Source organism: Xenopus laevis, chromosome 2L, assembly GCF_017654675.1.
Source record: "Xenopus laevis strain J_2021 chromosome 2L, Xenopus_laevis_v10.1, whole genome shotgun sequence".
NCBI lineage: Eukaryota > Metazoa > Chordata > Amphibia > Anura > Pipidae > Xenopus > Xenopus laevis.
Window position 1 is genome coordinate 135,902,134 of NC_054373.1, and position 21,372 is coordinate 135,923,505.

Below are 21,372 nucleotides of genomic sequence, written 5' to 3' on the forward strand. Positions count from 1 at the left end.
TACCTTCCTATAGGGGTAATTTACAACTCTGTGCTGTGATTGTCACTGCTCAGTCCTTCCTGCCTCTGGAAACCCTGGAGCTACCTCCACCTCCAAACCAGGCAGTTGCTCCGCTGTCCCAACAGCAGCCTCTGTCACTCGCAAGCAATGCCAGAAATAGTGCTGATAGACAATTACAATTATAACTGATTCATATCAAAGTGCAAGTGTAAAGGCCCCCATACAGGGGCCGATAAAAGCTGCCGACAAACCAAGTTGGCAATTTAGAGCCCGCCGACGGGCTTTCCTGATACACAACTGGCAGAAAGTCAGACAGATGCCGATCGGGCAGGTTAGAAAATCCCCTCGGATCGCGGCCGCATCTTTTCGTTGATGCAGTCCCGCGATCTGACAGGATTTTCTAACCTGCCCTCGGTCGGATCAGCCCGATATCGCCCACTTCAATGTGGGAATTTTGGGGAGAGATCCGCTCGTTTGGTGACATCTATGTCTATAGCCACCTTGATTGTGTTAATTTTAACTTATTGGCAGCAATGGTGTTAAGCGCATCTCCCCCGGTTGGAATATAGTGGGAAGAACGCAGCAATTGGGCTCAAAATTGCACTTTACTTACTGCATTTTATCGTAGATGACTGATTGTATGTGTTCAGATTAAGGGGAAAAACATATGCAGCACAAGGAGAACAGAGAAACGTCTGGCAACGCTAAATACAATGTGACCATGCTGCATCCTAGGAGGTCTCTCACTGGCAGCTTGTCTATCATTTACTTGCTCATACCGAACCAGCTCTCTCCATTTACTCTCACGTTTACATGGCTGTGCCATATTTATTATGCCGTGTAAAATTAAATTGCTGAAAAAAACGGTGTAAAAAGCGGTGTAAAAAGCGGTGTAAAATAAATGTAGAATATTTCAAGCTGTGTTCTATTTTAAGCCATGCGAGCGCCGGATTTTCCATCATTATTTTACACTGCTTTAGACCTTCGTAACGAAGTACTGGCGTAAATTGCTTAAAGGGATCCAGTCATCGGAAAACATGTTTTTTTCAAAACACATCAGTTAATAGTGCTACTCCAGCAGAATTCTGCACTGAAATCCATTTCTCAAAAGAGCAAACAGATTTTTTTTATATTCAATTTTGAAATCTGACATGGGGCTAGACATATTGTCAATTTCCCAGCTGTCCCTGGTCATGTGACTTGTGCCTGCACTTTAGGAGAGAAATGCTTCCTGACAAGCTGCTGTTTTTCCTTCTCAATGTAACTGAATGTGTCTCAGTGAGACATGGGTTTTTACTATTGAGTGTTGCTCTTAGATCTACCAGGCAGTTGTTATCTTGTGTTAGGGAGCTGCTATCTGGTTACCTTCCCATTGTTCTTTTGTTTGGCTGCTGGGGGGGAAAAGGGAGGGGGTGATATCACTCCAACTTGCAGTACAGCAGTAAGGGTAGGGACACACTGGGCGATTTGGGGAGTTTTAGTCGCCTGGCGACTAATCGCCGCGACTTTTCTCCCCGAATGCCTCCCCTCGCTCTGCGCCTGGCTAAAATGAAAAATCGCCTGCGCTAATCACACGCGGCGATTCGTTTTCCGAAGTCGCCCGAAGTTTCCTCGTGAAGTTTCTTTCGGAAAACGAATCGCCGCGTGTGATTAGCGCAGGCGATTTTTCATTTTAGCCAGGCGCAGAGCGAGGGGAGGCATTCGGGGAGAAAAGTCGCGGCGATTAGTCGCCAGGCGACTAAAACTCCCCAAATCGCCCAGTGTGTCCCTACCCTAAAGAGTGATTGATGTTTATCAGAGCACAAGTCACATGACTTGGGGCAGCTGGGAAATAGACAATATGTCTAGCCCCATGTTAGATTTCAAAATTGAATATAAAAAAATCTGTTTGCTCTTTTGAGAAATGGATTTCAGTGCAGAATTCTGCTGGAGCAGCACTATTAACTGATTAATTTTGAAAAAAAAAAAAAAAATATTTCCATGACAGTATACCTTCAAAGAAAAAACACATTGAAAAATTACAGTATTTTTATGTTGTTTTTTTTTTTTACTCTGCGATTGCGTGGCAAATGATTGTGCCGTAATAAATATGCCCCTCAATACATGGTATAGAAAGCCTACATTGTGCTGTCACTCATGGGCAATTCTTTAATCCATGACACCTACTCTACTAACCTTCCACATGTCACACTTCCCTGTGCTGCCTCCAGCCTTAACTGCACAATAACTACACCTGCTTCTTATTTACATGTAAAATCACCAGACAGAGAACTCAGGATCAGACAACAATGTGCCGTGAATCCCGGTCTCCAGCTGTTGGAAAGTTGCAGCAACTCTGCCCATATCACCAGACTGGCCATTCTAAGGAGCGACTGAGAAGGATCTACCAGGGCTGCTCAATGAGAGAACACATGTATAACTAGTGATCGCATAGAAGCAATTTTACGTGGGCCAGTTTTGGTAGAAATGACACATCCCGGGTCACCACCATTCTGGCACTTATATCACACTGATCAAATATCTTTGCTCGGACACAGAATCCCTCAGTTTTTAACCATGGCATTGGCTGTCGAGACCCCTCCCGAACCGCCTCATTCAGAACCTTAAAAACCTTACTGTGCCGCTGTTTCAGGGGCAAGAATGCAGAGATCGGTACTTTTGTTCGTAGCCGCCATCTTCATCGCGTCACTTCCGGACGCCCGAGGTTTTGCTTTCGTTCGTGCCTCATGCGCATGCGCATTTCCGATAGAGCGACGAAACATTATATTTTTAAAATCTATCACTCTAGCAACCGGCGCTGCCTCCTGAAGCGCTGTCAGACAATGGAAGCGCCACGTTGAATTTAACGTTGTTCGTATCTTTGGGCCCTTTTTATGCAATACAGTACTTTATTTGCTTTAGTAGCCACGGAATGACACTGTCTGGAACTAGACAACTATTTATCTACAAACATCCCCAGATCCGCTTGTCAATCTTGGATACTCCCAATACGCTATTTAGTATCATCAGCAAATATATACACAGTACTTTTTCAATGCCCATTTCCAGGTCATTAATAAACAAGTGATGTTTCAAATCACCAGGCCTGCCACTGTATCTGCTGGGTGAGGGCAATTACAATGAAAGTCTATGGAGGCAACTCAAACATCATTTGAATTAGGAAACAAATTAGTTGAAATTTTAGTGTCACAAACAGATAAGACACCTTATTGTACTGGATGCTTCCCATGAAGAAAAGCAGTAGACTGGATCTTATTCCACTTTGGTCTCTGCACTAGGTCTGTGTCACCTGGTGATTACTATACTCACACTAGTTCTAGATAGAGTACATACCTGCTCTAGCTTTCTAGCTGACTATTTCATACTCCTATAGTGGGCTATGAGAGTAACTAATCTATTACTATCTTTTCCTAATGAACAGGGCCCTGTTTGCTGACCTTATTAAGTCTATGAATCGCCAGAACTTATCCCCCAACCCTGAGGTCTCCTATTGCCTCAGGCCCTCCAGGAATCTCATCTACTGTCCCAGGTGGAGTCCAAAAAGAAAGAAGTAAGGGTTCCTACCCCTTTTATAGGCTAAGGAGCTACCCATAATACACCTAGACGAGTGAGAATACTTCCTTTCCACAGGGCATAGATCACCCCTTTGAGACTTCCTGTAAAGTAAACAAATGTTAGCTATTTTGCAGGTCTACATTTACTGTATATAACACTATATTTTAAACTCATTAGCTTATTCTTGTTGCTGTGGCAAAATTCTAAGATTGTCATTAGTGATGGGCGAATCTGACCCGGCGAAATTTTGCGAAATGGCGACAATTCACCAAAATGCATTGAAATCTAAGGGCAAGAAAAAACTGAGAAATATTGCTTATCGCTATCATTGAAACTTATTTACTTAAAGCCTGAATTTTCATTTTCATGGCAATGCATCGGGATTATTTTCAATGTTACATAGTATATTCACTTAAAATTGTAGTTATGCCATTGCGGGATTAAATACTTTGTATATTTATGCCAGTGGGTTTCCCCCATACAATAGTATGTGATAATATCGCCATGCCACTTGTATTCTCTATTTCTTTGTGTTAGCAGGAAGCTAAGTCCTCCCCCAGAGGCTTCAGTAAGGCAAGTGTACTTTTTTTTAACTAGCCAGAAATGCCTTTCAATCTCCCACAGCTCTGATTATGTGTCAGCCATATAAGAAACAAATCTATGATCATATACATGTATGGGAAAATATATCCAGCATAGCCAGCCCTGCTCACTGTAGCTGGACTGTGAATTGACCAAACCAGTGTGAATATTTCAGCTTTCATTTTCTTTTCTCAGATGAGCACCATGACAATGCAGCTACAGCTTGCAATGTATCAACAAAAAGAGCTGGTATTCATGGGTGATAAGAATAAGCGTACTGAAGTAGTATAAACTGTCATTTTAAATGCAATCACAAATTTAACATGTCCTTTGTTAACTGATTCCTTATGTATATGGGCTGAGACAAAAGGGAACTGTGGGAGAATACAGGCAAGAAGCATCCTGTACTGCTAAGAATAGCAAAGGAGTCAGTATCAGGTGTATTATAAAATAAATTTAGATTTATAACTGGTACTTCCACTGTTAAATAAGATCCCCTTCAAATATGTCTTATCTATTAACTTATAACTGCATTATTTAAAAGTCTACAGGATAAAACAAATAATTTTACCTGCATTCTTTAATGGATTCTTGTGTACTCTCTGGTACAGGTCCATAGAGGAGACCTGGATCAGTTAATTCCTGTATTGCACTGCAGTAACACATGCAATTCCACCAGAAGACATGTAAAAACATCCTTAAGCTGGCCATAGATGCAAACATAAAGTCGTATAAATCTTCATTTGATATGATTTTGGTACCACGTGTGGATCGTCCCGTCATGTTTTGTACCTTGGCGATCGGTCATTTAGTCAATCGGACTGGTTAGAAGATTTCTGTCGGGCTAATGATAATATCTCTGGATGTATTGCCTATCTGATGATATCAATGGGTGACTGTGACTAGTAGGGATGTAGCGAACGTCGGAAAAAAAGTTCGCGAACATATTCGCGAACTTGCGCAAAAACGCGAGCGGTTCGCGAACGGTTCGCGAACCCCATAGACTTCAATGGGAAGGCGAACTTTAACATCTAGAAAAGACATTTCTGGCCAGAAAAATGATTTTAAAGTTGTTTAAAGGGTGCAACGACCTGGACAGTGGCATGCCAGAGGGGGATCAAGGGCAAAAATGTATCTGAAAAATCTGCCTGTGTGTGCTTGGAAGAGATAGTGTAGGGGGAGAGCTGTTAGTGATTTCAGGGACAGATGATAGTAAGTTTGCTGGCTAGTAATCTGCTTGATACTGCTCTGTATTGGAGGGACAGAAGTCTGCAGGGATTTGAGGGACATTTTAGCTTAGGTAGCTTTGCTGGCTAGTAATCTACTGTTCTCTTTAAACAACTGCCATACGTTGACCTTGTAGGCATTGTTTGGTGTTTTTTCTGGAGACGGTAATATTATGGATATTTAGACAGAATGTGAACAAGGTCACACAGCTCGATGGCGGGTTGAAGAAAACAGTGTGCAAATAATGCCTACAAGGCCAACGTATACACTACTACAGCGGTGGATACGGATTACGTAAAATATATTATGGCTGCTTGAAAAAAGTGACTCCGGTGTTTTTTCTGGAGACGGTAATATTATGGATATTTAGACAGAATGTGAACAAGGTCACACAGCTCGATGGCGGGTTGAAGAAAACAGTGTGCAAATAATGCCTACAGGGCAAATAATGCCTAAAAGGTCAACTTATACACTACTACAGCGGTAGTAAAATAAAAAAAAGTAAAATAAAAAAAAAATGAATATTAAAAAAAAAAATTAAAGTTGGTGCTGCTGAACTACTAGGAGCAGCAGATTAGCACACCAGTCCCACTCCCCAACACTGCTAGACTAATAGCACTGGGCTCTTATAGTAGTAGTAGTAGTAGTAGTAGTAAAACAACAAAAAAATAAATAAAAGCAGTCCTTACAAGGACTACTGTTATTGCAGCAGTCAGCAGATGAGATCAGAAGCAGGACAGCTGCCCACTGCAGCTACATACAGAGCACTGCAGTAGAAGGTAGATTACTAGCCAGCAAAGCTACCTAAGCTTAAATGTCCCTCAAACCCCTGCAGACTTCTGTCCCTCCAATAACAGAGCAGTATCAAAACGATTACTAGCCAGCAAACTTTCAACTGTCCCTGAAATCACTAACAGGCAGCAGCTCTCTCCCTACACTATCTCTTCAGCACACACAGGCAGAGTGAAAAAACGCTGCAGGGCTTCGGTTTTTATAGGGAAGGGGAGTGGTCCAGGGGAGAGCTTCCTGATTGGCTGCCATGTACCTGCTGGTCTGGGGTGAGAGGGCAAAAAAAAGCGCCAACAATGGCGAACCCAAAATGGCGAACGTCGCGCGACGTTCGCGAACTTCCGGCGAGCGCGAACACCCGATGTTCGCGCGAACAAGTTCGCCGGCGAACAGTTCGCGACATCTCTAGTGACTACTATTTGTCAAACACAACCTTCGTAGGATTGCTGTCTTTGAATTAATGGCCAGAACATCGTCTGATTTGTTCTTTTTACTACTTTATTCAATCTGAATGCTTAGTGGTAGGTCGGGAGATTGCAACAAACAATCATTTGTCAGACATAAGGATATATCTGCACATCTATGGCCACCATTGCATAGTTTATAAATTCAGTGAGTCTGTTTACTTTTCTTTAACTAGGGCTTTGCTATTTCACTGACACTCACTGTTAAAATAGGCATGGTCTTGTCAACAGAATAGTAAATATAGAATGGCAAATCACACTTTATATAAAACCTTTGATTACCTTTTTCTGCTTTTGAAAAGCAATTCCTCTCCTGCATTCATCTAATGAATCCACATTCGAGTTGTGAGTTTATCCATGGTAGAAAAAAACGTACAAACCTCACAAACTCGCCCCCTTAAACTGTAATTATTCAAAGTTATCACTGAAACTTAACGCTGTATATTGTACTCAGGTAAAATTTGATTATAGAATTTCTTTGCAAAGCTACTAGTCATGGGCGAATTTATTCGGCAGCCACGAATTTGTGGCGAATTTGCGTGATTCACTGCCGGCGAATAAATTTGCAAAACAGGTTTAAAAAAACGGACGACGGCGTCCAAAAAAACCAGATGCCGGCGGGAAAAAATGGATGCCGGCGTCAAAAACGGAAATTTTTCACAGGAAATTTACAAATTTTTTGCGGCGCAAATTCGCCCATCACTAAGAGCTACACATGTAAAAATATTTCCCTATAATTCAAAGAATAACTGAAAACAGCCCATTAATACATGGTTGAGTTTATTTAATTTGCTTGTTTTCTAAATAAAAAAAGCATTTATCAGTAGGCTACATTCCCTCACCAGCATCATAACTAAGGGGCCTTTCTATTGCTGCTCAAAACAACAGGTGAAAAGGTCTGTTGCCTGGCTCATTGATAACAGTAGGAGAGCAGCCATTTCCCATCCCAGTTTTGTGCAAAGACGAGAGAAGCAATGCTGTCAGAAGGCCCTGCTGTTTTATTTACAATGCAAGTGTATTTGTTCAAAGGTTTAACAAGAAAGAAGAAAGTGAAGCAAATCGAAAAAGAGGCAACTGATAATTGAATGGTCCTGGAAAGCCCTGGTCTTTAGAGCTGCGAACAGTTATGCAAGCCACATCTACGTGACACTGACAATTGCTTCCATCCGAGCGCTTTCAATTGCTCTCCACAGCACCTCACAGCTATGTATTTTATGGAGTGTTACAATGTTGAGTTTACAGCATTTTACTAAACAATAGCATCATTGTGTATTCAGGATACTGTAAACAACAGACACACATAAGCTTTCTCAATCTTCTGAACCATTTAACAGTCTGGGGAGGTTTGTGGGAAGTTCTGTTTTTACCAGGCAATTGCCCTTATTATGTTTAGAACTAGGAATCACAGGATAAGTTACTGAGCTGGGATCAAACAGTAAAGTGGAGAGTGTGATAGCAACATTGAAAAAACCGCAAAGCTAAAATTAACTGCCAATGTATTTGGCCATAGACGCAAAGATCCGATCGTTTGAATCCTCTTCTTCCCCATCTCCAGACCTGCCACTAACCTTAACAGATCAAGTAAAGTAGTAAAAGAACAGATCAGCCAATGTTCTGCCCCTAACAGCAAAGTTTATGTCCGACAAAGCTGGTGACAGTCTCCCACTGAAAATCAGATCAGCAATACATGCAGAGACATTATCGGCAGGCAACAGAAATCTTTTAACCTGGCCGATCGTCCAAACGACCAATCTCCATGGGACAAAAAATGTCGGGTCCAAAAATCGTACAAATCGAGGATTTTTGCATCTATGGCCAGCTTTAGGCTACTGCCACATGGAGGCTGAAAAACACAGGCCCCCATTAGTCTCCTCTCCTGCTTCCACCTGTCACATGTGCATGCACCCGAGCCGACATGACAGTCCCAGGCAGGAGAGGAGGCTAATGCCCGCGTAGTGACTGATTTTTTCTGGTGGATTTCAGCATGCTGATTTTAGCCCCTGTGTGACATTAGCCTTAGAATCCTATAAAGAAGAAGCCCAACAACTTGGGCTCATTTTTAAGCACTGGGCAAATTTGCTCCATGGCAGTATCCTACAACAACCAATCAGTATTTAGTCTTTTTCAGGCAACTGCAGGCAGAACAATGAAAGCAAACATCTAATTGGTTGCCCTGCATTACTGCCCAGGAGCCAATTTGCCCAGTGTTAAATGAATGGTAAAATGGGATTCGGTTGAATTCTTTTGGAAAGATTTGGCCGAATTAAATACGAACCATAATTTACATATGCAAATCTGGACATCAAAGGGAGAAGGAGAACTGTGCACTAGGGGCATGGTTAAAAAATTGTGTGGCGAAAAGTCACATGACGTTAAAGATTTTTTCTTTTCTGAACTATGGCTAACATGGTACCAACACTCTACTACTCTGCCATACACACTAACAAGCATTTGCCATTCTGCCCAACTATCACCCAGGCTGAACAGCAGGTGGCAGTCAAGTTATATTTCCATATAGAGGCAGTGTTAGAACTGCTAATATTATGAAATCCCTAAAAAAAATAAACAATCCAAAGCTATACTTTAATACTTAGGCCATTGTAAGGCTGTACACTGCACACTGCACATCACAATTGCTCTGGAATTTGTAAAACTTTGTACATTTTATTTTCCTACTTAGCAAATTCACTACAGAAAAGCTACCACAGCTTAACAGTGGCATAGTGATGTGCAGGTCAAGAAAAACTCAACCTGCACCCGACCTGAACCTGCCCGGCTTCTCCCCTCTATTTTTAGACCCACCCCGCTGATGACATAACAAATGGTTTGGGTGCACACCTATAAAGCTAGAAGCCAGCAGTGTAAGGTTGCTCGCGACCCGCAAATGGTGTGCCGAGGTCGACCCAAACTAGCCTGACCCGCAGGTAAACCTATGGGTTCCACAGCATAAGGCCGACCCGCAAATTACTACAATGGCCCCTCTACAAAGTGCAAAATCCAAATAACAGGTATTTATGAAACATTTCATCCTTTCTGAAAGTTCTGCTTTCCAAAAATATGGGAGGAAAAGAATATGGTTTCAGAAGATTGTACACCAGTAACTCTAGTGCAATCCTATAAGTAGCTTCTTGCAGAATCCATGGAGCAGTGGAGAAAGGAAAATGTCTAGTCAAATACAAGCAGATGGGCCTATAGGCATAATTGGATGTCTTCAGGTTTCATCTTCTGGATTGTGTTATCAAAATAATGCCATAAGATGAGGCAGAAACATTTGCTAAATATCTCAAAATTGTGATGTGCGGGACAAAGGCGATTTTTCTTGTCGTTAATTAACTAGAATTGTGTCTCAGCCTTTGCTAAATCTGCCCCTTAGTGCAGATGTGTCAAGTCAGCACCAAACTCGAATGAAAGAATACTCAAACACCCCATTTACTTGAATTGGCTTTTCACAGCAATGATGTGAATGATGTATAATCTCTGCAAAGTGCTGTGTAACAGTGTCTGTGCTATACAAATAACGGATTATAAATAAATAAAGCTATCTTCTTAATAATTATGCCCGAGTGTACAATTGCCTTAAACAATACTTTCACATAAACTGTCATTGTTTCTGCTATGGGTCTGGTCAAGCTACTGCTCTGATTCTTCTTCATTTGCTATTGCGCTATAACAACATGACTCCTGTTCTTGGCACACAATGTTACAAACTATATGACTGCACCTATCAAAAGTAGGGCCAACATTGCAGCACTCCATTACAAACACACAAAATCAGTTATAATACTGCAGAAGTCTAAGGATAAAAGTAAGGGGAAAAAACGAAGCTTCGTTTGAAGTGATGAATCAAAGTTTTCCTATACTTTTTTATTACCTGTGATTAAAGTGAAGAAAATGCCAGTATACGTAAAAAGATATTTTTCCAAATCTGCTGAAATAAACATGTTGCTAAACATCTTATACTCAAGAAAAAATGTAATAAAAATGCGTAATTACCCGTAACAAAATTGAAAATATTTTTCTGGGAATATAATTTTCTGCATGTTATGATTAAACGTCATTTCAAAAAGCTAACATTCGATGGTGTTTGCACAATTACTCATCTTCATATTCATTGTCATGCTAGCTTTGGCAGCCTATTAAGGAAAGCAATGGAATAGGCTGGTGTTTTATAATGGTCAAAGGTGGCATAAACCCTGTGGTAAAAAGTGCTCCCCAGACCATGAAAAAATGACACTCAAAGGCAGAGTAGCTGCTTTTCCAAAGCTACTCTGTATATGAGGGAGCAGATTTATCAAGGGTTGAATTTTGAGTCATAAACTCCCATGAACTTGAGATTCTAAAAAAAAAACCACCAGTCGAAATTTTTCAAAAAAATGTAATTTTTCAAATTCGGTTGAATGGGATCGACCCGCAAATTCGAATCGAATTTGAATTGAGACAACTCCAAATTGATGCCAGTATGTCCCCCATAAGCTAAAACAGCAATTTGGCAGGTTTAAGGTGGCGGATAGTCAAATTTAAATTCTTAAAGGGCCAGTACACAATGAATTTCAAATTCAAATTTTTTTAAAAACTCAAATCGAATTATAACTATTCCCTAGTCGAATTACACTAAAATAAACTCGAAAATGTTAATTTTTAAATTCGAAATTCGAATTTTCACTTCGACCCTTGATAAATCTGCCCCAAAGTGTTCTCCCAAGGAACATTCTGTAGCTGTGCTGATAGCTGTGCTGATAGCTAAAGTTAACCACTTTTCAGTAGAGTTTGTAAGGGACATACTGTAGCCATTTAACATTAAAGCGCTAAATTCAGCAACTTAAGGTGACCATACCTTGATAGATACGCTCATTTGGAGATGTTGGGTTGATCCAATTGATTGGCCACATCACTGTGACAACAATACAGGGCCAGATCACCAGCCGATGTGGACCTCACCCCATTGGGATTTTAAAACATGCCTGACGAGATCTGTCTGATTTTCATTCAGATATCAGTCAGAGGGCCCAATACGCTGGCCGATAAGTCAACATTATTTATTATTAGCCCCTGAATGGCCACCTTTAGCCAACTAACATAACTTAACCTAAGCTAACTAATATATTATTCTTTATTTATAAAGCATGAGCATCTTATCTCCTTTCACTGCAAAGGAAGTCTCTGCTGCTGTAAGTTGGGTTATGAGTCTTACACGTAGGGTGCAATACTCCTAATGTGGAGCTATGCATGATGCATTTCTCATAAGCATACTTTATTAAAGGAAATTGTTGAAAGAAAATAGGATGGTGCCTGGTATCTGTAGCTTACATTAACTGACATATTTTAACACCTTATATATTAATGGCATACCTTACTGGTTACAGTTGGTTATTGTGGCTTTAGGCAACTGTCTAAAGGGCAGTCAAATGTACATTTTAACCTCTACATCTGTGCAGTGGATTTAAAAAGCTACATGCTGACACAGCCTGTTCAGTGTTCTGTGCCCTAATATGGTTTCTCACTGTGGGAAAGCACAGCTGGCAATGACTCCAGGCATAACTGTCTAGCGGTGCCACTGTCAGGGACAGCATTATATCCCCCTGCATGGAGCGTATGTTGTGTCAGCCCCCAGCATGAGTGCAGGGAACAATTTTGGAACAACAGATGCCCTTTAAAACATTAATGAAGAAACACCAGCCAAGCTTTGAGTTGCCTCTCCCATAGTATCAGCATGTCATGTTCACTGGAAATGGATGGTTACACTAGTGGGGTGGGGTGAGTTCCTCTTAAATTCTCTTTGTTCTACATAATTAAAGGGCTCAACTGTTGTGTATAGACTCTGGTGTGGTAAACCTTGTTTGTTAATAAATCTGGGAAAGGTGTAAGACCTCCTGCGGATGAACAGATTGATATACCAAACAAATTATGGAGTGAAATATTGTTTCAATTTATATTGTTTAAACATTCTGTAACAGATACTTTATTGCTTTAATGGCATGTGTTTTGTTGTATGTTCGATGTGTTTTAAAACAATACAAAGCATCAAAAAAACTCAAGTGAACTCTCCTTTTCCCTTTCTGCCCAATAATCTTCTTAAAAAACACCAAATGAATAGTATAACTTGATCTATAGTCAGCTGGATGTACCCAAAGTCTGAGGAATAGAATTGTGCTTTCCATGAGCAGCATATGCACTAGACCACACAAGCCAACAATCATCAATTGGTTTAGTCTACTATACATTAGAATATGAATGCAAATAACTGATTGGCTCCTACTGGCAAAACAGGAATAAAAGGGTTTATTATTATTATTATTATTATACAAACAAAATTAAGTATGTTTAACAACCCCCCCCACAAGGTCGAACATATTTTATCTTAAAAACTGACCTTCCTGTACATGTCATGGCTAATTTGCCAAGAAAATCTGAAGGTGGCAACTGAGCACAGCAAAAGAATGTTTAAAAAGTATGCATTTAAATATTAATTAAATTAGATGAGGCAATTTTATAGTCAAGCCCGGTATGTTATTGTACATTTTCTTTCTGATGCATGGGATCAAGACTAGAATAAAGCACCCGGTGTATCCTAGTCATAAACTCATTAACAAACACTTTCAAAAACAGAATCAGGCAAAGACTTTTAATGCTGGTTTGAATGAAAAAACTCAATCACAGTAATCCATATAGCAATGCTTGAAAGCAAAATATAGAAGAGGAACATAAATCATAAGTATTTTCAGCGAAACTGTCAAAAGAACTTAATTTGCAATATATGTTAGAGCATAATATAGTACTTACATTAGAACATGTTAATAGAATTCTAACAAAACAAGGTACATTTAGACTGGGAAAGAAATGAACTGTGTTCATAATGGACAGCAAATATAAAAGAAGAAAAAAATATGGATTCCAGTTTGAAAATGTGATAATTAGGTTGAATAATGCAAGATGCTGTAACACAACAGTGATCACACGAAATGTTAAAAAGAAATCTATGTCTTGCTGTTTAGCTGGGGTTTGTCATTTGTGCTAATCAGCATATGTTAAAGGGACAGTAACTTCAAAAAGTGAAATTTTCACACTATGGTCCTTTTTGACCCATAGTTATCTTCCTGTGTAAGAACTAAAACCTGTGTTCAATGCAACATATGCTATGTAAATATGTACCTTTTTGCCCTATTCAGCTTGCATGGCTGCCCAATGATTACATAGCAGTATGTATTAATGATTAAAGGAGAAACAAACCCTTTGCCTAAAAAACCCTTCCCCCCACCCCACGTAGACCCCCCTTCCTCCAGCCTAGCTGCCCCCCCTGGGGAAATTCCCCTAACTTTTTTACTTACCCCTCGGTGCGGAGTCACAGTATCAGAGTTCACCGCAGCCATCTTCCGGGTCTTCATGTCTTCTTCCGGCGATTCTGCAATTTCCATCCATTTCGCCGCATGCACAGTTGTCGCAAACCGGTAAATTGCTCCAACTGCGCATGCACTACTTCGCTGGTCTCTGTCTCAGTTTACCGAAGACCCAGAAGTTAGGGTCATTCCCCAGCGGGGGGGGCAGCTAGGCTGGGGGATGGAGAGAGGGGGGGTCTTCATGTCTTCTTCTGGCGATTCTGCAATTTCCGTCCATTTCGCCGCATGCACAGTTGTCGCAAACTGGTAAATTGCTCCAACTGCGCATGCACTACTTCGCTGGTCTCTGTCTCAGTTTGCCGAAGACCCAGAAGTTAGGGTCATTCCCCAGCGGGGGGGGGCAGCTAGGCTGGGGGGAGAGGGAGGCTGTCTACGTGGGGTGTGGGGTAGGGTTTTTTGGTTAAGGGTTTGTTTCACCTTTAAACTCTATTCCTTTGGATTGCAAGCCCTAGTGCTGGGCCTTTAAGTTTTGTGTCATTATTGGTTATATTTTTTTATGTAATTTGCTAAATGTATACACCAGTCTATTTTACAAGTATGGGAACTATATATCTTTCAGTAATTTGGATCGATCGTTAAAACATTAAATAATCCCAATTGGCTGGTTTTACTTCCAATAAGGATTAATTAATTTATGACCAAGTGCAAGGTACGTTTTAATTATTACAGAGAAAAAGGAAATCATTTTTAAAAATGTGGATTATTTGGATAAAATTGAGTTACGAGAAGGCTGAATTATGGCCTTCCCGTATTTTGGAGCTTTATTGTATAACGGGTTTCCGAATAACAGATTCCATACCTGTACATATATGCAGAATGTGTTTATGCTTTATAATGAGATATTAATAATAGTCATTATATTTTTCCTTTATTAAGTGCTGTCATATTCTTCAGCACTTTACAGAGCTTATCTCATTCACATCAGTCTCTCTCTATTTCCTATTTTATAATCTATGGTTCTTTTACATTCACACACAATAGTGTCAATTTTTATGAGGAGCTAATTAACCTGCCTTTATATATTTGGGGGAACATGGGAGTACATACAAACTCTTTGCACATAGTGCCCTTGGATCCATCCCAAGACCCCAGAGCTGCAAGGCAGAACTGTTAATTACTATTATTTATATAGTGCTAACATATTAGAGCTTACAACCTAAATCCTCATCACATTGATTAGGGTCATTTTTACAAGGAGCTTGTTAACTTGTCTGTATGCATGTGTGAGAAACCCAAGTAGATGCATACAAACTTCTTGCAGATAGTTACCTTGCTGTAAGTGAACCTAGGACCCCAGTGCTGCAGAGATAACCATCACCCTACAATTCTGCCTATTCAAACTTCTATTTACACATATTTAATCTGAGTCGGAGATTTTCCATTTGCAAGGAGTTTATTCTTCTACTGTTTTTGACCCTGTAATGCAGTTTGTTTCTTAATATACAGTAGGGAGGTTTTCTATAAATATTTTAGCACCAACCAAAATGCAACAGATTCTTTCTTCTACTCCCATCCCACAGTATATCAGCCTAAAAAAAAAATCAGCCTAAAAAATCTATGTATAACATTTTTATAAAGCATTCATTTTACAGCATACAAATAAGCATGTGGCACCACTGGCCAGCATTTATTGAAAACGTTTTATTTTGCACTGACTTTTCATCCAGTTGCTTTAGTACATTGAACTGTTCCTTTAGGGGCAGTGGCAAGCTGGTTGTTTCTGATCATTTTGTTGCCTCACAGATTAGTATATATGTGGGCTGGGGTCATATTTCCATCTAGCCATTCCTTGTATGACAACCACTTGCAAGAGCAAAAAAGGGCGGTTGTGGGAGCACTCAAAGGCTAAGTTAAAATATATTTAAGTTCAATGGAAGTGCTACTGATTTGGCCAATTAATCAATGCACATTCCCGGGTCCCCTGTGTCATAAGTAATTTAGTATAAATGCAAGTGCATGTGTTTACAAAAACAGGGTTTTTTAGTTACATAGTTATGATCATAAACTTAAACATATTTTAACTTTTCCTTTGAGTGCTCCCACAACCCCCCCTTTTTTGCAACTGCAAGAGCCTGTGCCAACATTTCCAAGAGATAAATTAAAAGTGAGTTCACCCACAGTTGCAGGCGATTTTCAAACAAAACAGTTGTTCCCTACCCAATGAGCTACTACTAGTCTGGGTGATAATCTCTAAGGGCAGAGAGCAGTAGGGTGCACCGCACCAAAAGTATTAGGAGAATAAGGGCCCAGGTAGGAGAGGGACAGATTGACAATCCATGTTTTTCTGTTAGAGGAATGGTTGGATGACACCAGGTGAGGCATGTGTGACAGGGTAGGACTGTTCCGTCAGGACACCAGGACAAAACCCTGTTCCCTAGCAGGAACTTTTAATGCTCCTTCCCCCACTCCCAATCGTGGAAGCAAGGATGTAAAAGAAATGTGATGAATACAGATGGGGTCGGGGACCCCTGAGGTGCCAACCCAGGTTGGCCCCAGACACCCCAGTCCGACTCTGATGTGTTCTGACAAATCAATGCCACCTCAGGTTGTCTCTATATGACAGCATGTTGACTTTTAAAGGACAACTAAACCCTAAAAATGAAAATGCCATCTTTAATATACTGAAATTATTGCAGCAGCCTAAAGTTTCATCTTCTCAATAGCAGCAATGATCCAAGACTTCAAAATTGGCAAATGGGGTCACCATCTTGGAAAGGGTCTGCGACACTCACATGCTCAGTGGGCTCTGAGCAGTTGAGAAGTTGAGCTAAGGGGTCGTCGCAAATTATCAAGCAGAAAATTAGCTTGGCCTTTAATATAAGCTGATGCTACAGAGCTGATTATTAAATTCTGATGCTAGTTGCACTGGTTTCTGTGCTGCCATGTAGTAATTATCTGTATTAAATACTAATAAACCTTATATAACGACTTTTGTATTCTATGTGTACTGTATATTTTGATTTGTTCCCTAAGCTCAGTAAGTGACAGCAGCACAGAGCATGTGCAGTGAATCAGCAGAAAAGAAGATGGGGAGCTACTGGGGCATCTTCAGAGGTACAGATCTAACCTGCTAAAAGGCTGTGTTGCCTTGGGCTGGTATAGAAGCTCAAAACATAATATACAACATTTTTATCCTACTTCTTTAGTTAGGCTTTAGTTCTCCTTTAAGGCTGGGCCTTGTTACATGTACATGGTGGCACTCAATTGCATGCACACCTTTTCACACGTATACAGTAGGTTTAATTTGATACCATACGTATTCAGAGTTAAATTTGTAAAATTTAAAGGAAAAGTAAACCCTCAGAATTCTTCCCTTTGCCAAACTTGTGCACAGTTCCTCCACTGGATCACCAAATCAAGATACAATTATAGATCAGAGCCACATGCTATGGAAAAAAAAAATTAGACACCAAGCCCTGGTGACTGCAAAGTGAGAGCGCTCTTTCTATTTGGATATTATTAAGCTGTTGTTCCTATTGACTCTCCTCTGCTATGTTGTTGGACTGCTTCTGTTACATTTTCCCATGTTGTTTAACCTGATTTTTCCCCCACTGAACCCCCTGACCGTGGCCTGTTCCCAACTATGCCTCTGTTTGCTGATTTGGTTTATGCTTATGTTTATCTTAAATGCTGAAGTTCTGATGTTTTTCTGCTCCTCCAATACAGGAGCCCTGTCCATACCCCAGGTACTGTTTATAGTTGGAAGTTCAGGTATCAAAAATAGGCTGCTTTAATGAAAGGGATTAGCCAACAATACTTTTCTTTCTTTAAGTGATGTTGGCAGCTGAGATACATTTAATTCTACCACCATAAATAAAATATGTTAATTCTCAAAATCAGTGTGCTTATTAGTGCATAATGTTCATTTATATATGTTCTTAAAGGGCATGTAAAGTCTAAAATAGAATAAGGCTAGAAATGTTGTATTTTGTATACTAAATATAAACATGAACTTACTACACCACAAGCCTAATCAAACAAATAATTTATGCTTTCAAAGTTGGCTACAGGGGGTCACCATCTTGTAACTTTGTTAAACATCTTTGCAAGACTAAGACTGTGCACATGCTCAGTGTGGTCTGGGCTGCTTAGGGATCATCATAAACAAAGCTGCTTGAGTTCTGCATGGCTGGGAAGTAAGGTGGTGGCTCCCCCTTATGTTCATAAGTATGATTGTTTCCCTGCTCAGCAGTTAGGGACCATCTGACAATTCCTATACACAGCAGTAAGTGAAGGGAGAATTTCACTGCAGACAGCTAGGTTTCTTATAAAAACGGTACACATTTTTTAATTAAAGTATATTGGAGATAGGTTTCTTTTCCATTAAAGAAAGTAAAAATGGGATTTTATTTTTTTGCCTTTACATGCCCTTTAAAATATACTGTACAACACCCTAATTTATTCTATGATATAATAATACCATTTCCTTTCAAATGGGCAAAACCATGATCTTGACTCTTTTGAATATTTAACTAAAACTAACAACAGGTGTGCTGAATAACATAAATAAAATTCATTCTAGCTTTCTTGGCTAGCATTTAGGTTGTAATCCATTTGGGAACTCATCAGTTTTATCTCCTGTCAAGCTAAAATTAAAGAAGCTACTGAGAGCCGCTTCACTTTTCTCCCTACGGACCTTTTACTAATTAGCTGATCATTTGCAGCTGACTGCTTGCAGCATCTTCATTGACATTACACTTATATGCAGGGTGGAGCCTCTTTCCACTGTAATTTCTAAATTCTTTAACCTGTTCTCAGTTTGGCTCCTTGTTACGATCTGCAGGGAAGCCAGAAACTGTTAAATGAACAATTATTCCATAAGACAATGGCTTTATTGGTTCTGTGTTGATTTGCTGTTACTCAGTCTGTGTCTCTGTGTCAAGAATTAGCTTGGAGTTAACCATGCTCACACCTTTTACCAACTTCCAAGCAGTGCTTGTGTTTAACTTTTTTATTTTGGCTTTTTTGTGCAATATTTTTATTCTGTGCTCTGTCATAACTAGTGCCCTATGGGCCCACATGCCACTTGATACCTATCCCACCATATTTGTGGGTAAGAATGGATACATAGGTGGTGGTAGCCATGAAAGTTTTTTCCTTTGTGCTATGAAATGGAAAATAATATTACAGCCAATGTAGGTGTGCTGTATTTGACAGAAGGCAATTGGCAAAGGCCAGATTGAGAGCTGGCTATGTACAATGAGTAACAAGCTGGTCCACATATTGTCCGGGGCAGCAAAGCATTATGGTATTAAGTCTTTGCCACTGTTCTTAGTATCTTGCCCTGTAGTAGCAAACTGAATGAGTTTATTGATTTAATCCAATAGACTGCATGCTGGGAAATAGTGGTTGTCTGTTCTTATGTAAAAATTGCATAGTTGATAGTACTAACACTTACAAGTATTATCATCAACTGGATATTCTAACTGAAGTCACTGTGTTAAGGTAAAGACTTGTACAGTAAGTAAAAGTGCTGCTAAAAGCTCAAGAATTTTAAGAAACCATTCTCATAAGCTGAACCTTACGATACAGGTATGTGATCCGTTATATGGAAATGAATTATTCAGAAAGCTTTGAATTACAGGAAAGCCATCTCCCACAGAATGCATTGTATGCAAATAATTACAATTTTAAAAAAAAATGTATTCTTTTTTTCTGTAATTATAAACTGGTACTGTTAAGTAATCCTAATTGGAGGCAAAACAATGCTATTGGATGATTTTTTTAGTAGACGTAAGGTATGTAGATCCGAATTTATGGAAATCCTAAACTAAGATACATTTAATCCTAATTGGAGGCAAAACAATCTTATTGGATGATTTTTTAGTAGACTTAAGGTATGTCCAAATTATGGAGAGATCCCTTCAATAACGTAACTATCCCCTTCTAGGCTTGGGTTCAGGATGTGTGCCTGGACCCCCCTCCCCTCCAGACTCGCATTTTCTTTACCATGTTTGCTGTGGTGTGTTCGCCGGTGGGCCCCAATGGGGGGCAGATCAGAGTGCAATCACACCCCTTCCCCCGTTAGTTACCCACTGGATCCCTTATCAGGAAAACCCCAGGTCACATGCATTCTAAATAACAGGTCTTATACCTGTATTTGGAAGTTACCTGTAATATACCACATTTTAATGATCCATGAAATTTAAGCTTCCCTGTTCCTAACATCTGTTTGTTTTTGGTACTGTGGATCAACGTATTTGGCTACTTGCATTATAGCCTACATACAATTGTGCTATTGCTGTGCTCATACTGAAATAAATATAGGAGTTTTACAATCAAGATATGCCATTCAAAATGTAGCTAAACGTAAAGAAAAACACGTATTAACTAAACCAATTTGTGCAAAAACAGATGGTTACAGCTTTATCACAGTGATATACCTGTGTGTAAAACAATCATTCGAGATTCTGTCAGCAGGACGTGTCATAGCATGGTCAGACTTGACAGAAAGCGAGTGGAAAACATGAGCTCCTATTTGCTAAATAGGTTACAGCACTAGATCGAACAACTGATTTTTCTCAGTATATATAAAGCTATTACTTTGCCTATGATTCTCAGGGAGAACAATAGAAGAAATCAATAATTCATTTATCAGTGCTTGTCCTCGCTTCACAAAGGGCCAAATAAACACCATCAACATGCTGGTAACATCCACTGTAAAAAACAAAACAAACAAAAAGGAGAAAACACAGAAAAAAAGTATTTTATCATTGAAGAACAAAATTATGATTCTTAGGTTTAAAGAAATAGCGCCTCCTTCTTAATAATCTTCATGAGTTTTGTTTATAAAAGTACAAACGTTTAAGCTACACTGGGGTTCATTTACAATCATAGGTGCTAAATAGCACCAGTGTAGTTAGGCATGGCATCTCATCAGCAATTATTTTTGATTAGTCAACAAAACATTACACAACAGTGCAATTTATCATATATTAGCATATATTAGCTATTTAATGTTGCAATAAAACACATGAAAATATAGAGGTAAGAGAGGATGATCACCTTACATGGATAGTGGAAGCAGGAACTAATGCTATTGAATGTGTAACATACTCGTCTGTTAGGAACCTTAGAAGCAGTGGGTACACTCAGAGGCAAAGGGCACCCCTGTGGGTTCCGGTGTTCACCGACCCCTTCACCGAACCTACAAAGAATAGTGCGTAAATTAGCAACAAGTCCAAAAACGAGGTATCGGCATGGATTAGGCAAAACGTAGTCGAAGATCAGGTGAAAAGGTCAAGGCAGGCGGCAGGAATCGAAGTCAATAAACAGGAAGGAATTCAAAAAAATTATATGCTTCAGCAGGATCTGTAACAGAAGCCAGCTTGGGCACTGTTACAATAGAGACAGGGCCTTTT

At 39.8% G+C, this 21,372-nt stretch overlaps 1 protein-coding gene across 1 annotated transcript in view; it reads right to left on the minus strand.

The window, feature by feature from the left end:
- tdrd3.L (tudor domain containing 3 L homeolog) overlaps positions 1-2,673 on the minus strand; it is a gene marked incomplete at its 5' end in the record, with an annotated part of 109,962 nt that extends 107,289 nt beyond the window's left edge. The window contains 1 exon segment of the mRNA NM_001091305.1: positions 2,617-2,673.
- Between the last annotated feature and the right edge of the window lie 18,699 nt (positions 2,674-21,372).